General features: G+C 40.0%; 1 protein-coding gene across 1 annotated transcript in view; it reads left to right on the top strand.

Annotated features, from left to right (window-relative positions):
• Positions 1-1587, top strand: part of ARV1 (ARV1 homolog, fatty acid homeostasis modulator) — a 21485-nt gene extending 19898 nt beyond the window's left edge. Inside the window, exon 6 of the mRNA XM_023728034.1 lies at positions 1556-1587. The gene's annotated coding sequence lies outside the window, so the exon portion shown is untranslated. The remainder of the gene's footprint in view (positions 1-1555) is intronic.
• Positions 1588-1855: the final 268 nt, after the last annotated feature.

The raw sequence follows: 1855 nt of genomic DNA, 5'->3' as shown, positions 1-1855 counted from the left end.
CTCCCAGAGCCAACAGAGAGAAAGCCTTTCCCTGGAGCTGATGCCCTGAATTTGGACTTACAGCCTTCTAGACTGTGAGAGAATAAATTTCTCTGTGTTAAAGCCACCCACTTGTGGCATTTCTGTTATAGCGGCACTAGATGACTAAGACCCCCCCTCCCCGCTTTGAGATGTGGTCTAACAAAAAGTATATGACACTCCATATGAAAGTATAAAAGTTAAATTACGTTTAGATGCCTCCACCTTTGTTGAGAAGTATGTGGAAAACCTGCCTGGTGATGACAATTAGTCTCCACAATTAGCAGTCTCCAAACAGTGGCTATACTTTGACAGACCGACTGCTAACTTGAGTTTTCAACACAGCCAAGAGCCAGATGAGAGAAAGTATTCAATCTATGGAAACACAACATAGGCTAATGAGGGGTAAGGGAAATAAACAAGAGGTCTTTTTTAAAGGATTTTCTACTGGAGTATTTGAAGCCCTTTGAATCAAATTGAGAAGAAAACATGGTGCATATATGAACCAAAGAAAGGATATCTTTAAGTATTTACAGCAAAACAAAGCATCCATCAAAAAAGTTAAAAGATATATTTTAAAGTATTTGGGTGAAGAAACAAGCTTAAAGTGGCTAAAGGATTTGCTCAGAATCAAATAGGTGGTGACAGAATTGGGACTTAATCTGGGCTTTCCACTCCTGGTCTAATGGTGGATCTTTAGATCTCCCCTCTCTGATTGAGGAAGAGATAAATTACTGTTCTTCAAATACAGTTAGGAATGAAGAACAAGAGATTTTAAATAGAGAACTCAAATGACTAGACTTTAAAGTATTAATCCTTTGTCTCCAAGGGAAGAAGCTGTATAAGAATTTTACTGAATTCTTTCCTTAGGGGAAGATCTGTTTATCTTTAAAAGTTGTAATGTACCTTTCTGATACCTAACACATCTAATCATGACCTTTCATTATAAAAGGGACACATTCTGAAGGGCAAAGTATTTAACCGAGGACTAAAAATGTTCTCTGGTTCCTGAAGGGTCAACAGAGGGAGAGCATGACGAAAGCAAGAACCTCAGTACCTGAACCAGGACTCTACCAATTTAGTCCCATCTAACAAAGGTTTATATGTACTCTTTACTTTGTGCCAGGCACTATTTTAAGAATTTTATAATTATTAATTCACTTAATCATAATAACCCTAGATGATACCTGCCGACTAAGGTTGACTCTAAGAGCCCATCTGCAGATTTATTTCTATGTTGAAAGGGTCTGCTGACTGAATGATAATGTCCCCTAAGGCAGACAGAATATAAAGCTGCCTAGAAATCCGTAGTAGTTTCTTGTGGCTGCTGTACCAAATTACCACAAACTGGGTAGCTTAAAACAACAGAAACTTACTCTCTCTCATAGTTCAGGAGGCCAGTAGTCCAAAATCAGTTTCACTGACTTGAAATCAAGGTGTCCGTGGAAGAGGCTGCATAGGCCCGGCTCACTATTATTTCCTCCCCACTGCTAACCGCCACATTGTCTCATGATCTTGTCTTTCCTTCTGGCTCCAGTGTCTGCAAAAGGTTTAAGATTAACCGATGTTCCTCCTTGGAGGGTGGAAAACAAGTGATAATGGTCTAGGGATGAAAAACCGAACAAAGCACCCATCTTGTGACAAGATAACGCGGATGTCGCCAGATAACCCCCAAGAATACCAGTAAAAGATGAACTCATCTAAGACATGACCACCTCAAGGGGGAACTAACACAAACTTCCAAAACCCATAATCCTTTCCCTATAAAAGCCTTCAGCCGATCTCCAGTTGGGGAGACGGGTTTTCTGGAGAAATCTATTCCCCTCTGTCTCCTATA

The sequence above is a fragment of the Trichechus manatus genome, unplaced genomic scaffold (genome assembly GCF_000243295.1).
Source record: "Trichechus manatus latirostris isolate Lorelei unplaced genomic scaffold, TriManLat1.0 scaffold00021, whole genome shotgun sequence".
NCBI lineage: Eukaryota > Metazoa > Chordata > Mammalia > Sirenia > Trichechidae > Trichechus > Trichechus manatus.
Note: the sequence above shows the minus strand (reverse complement) of the source record. Positions and strands in the feature narration are given on the sequence as shown.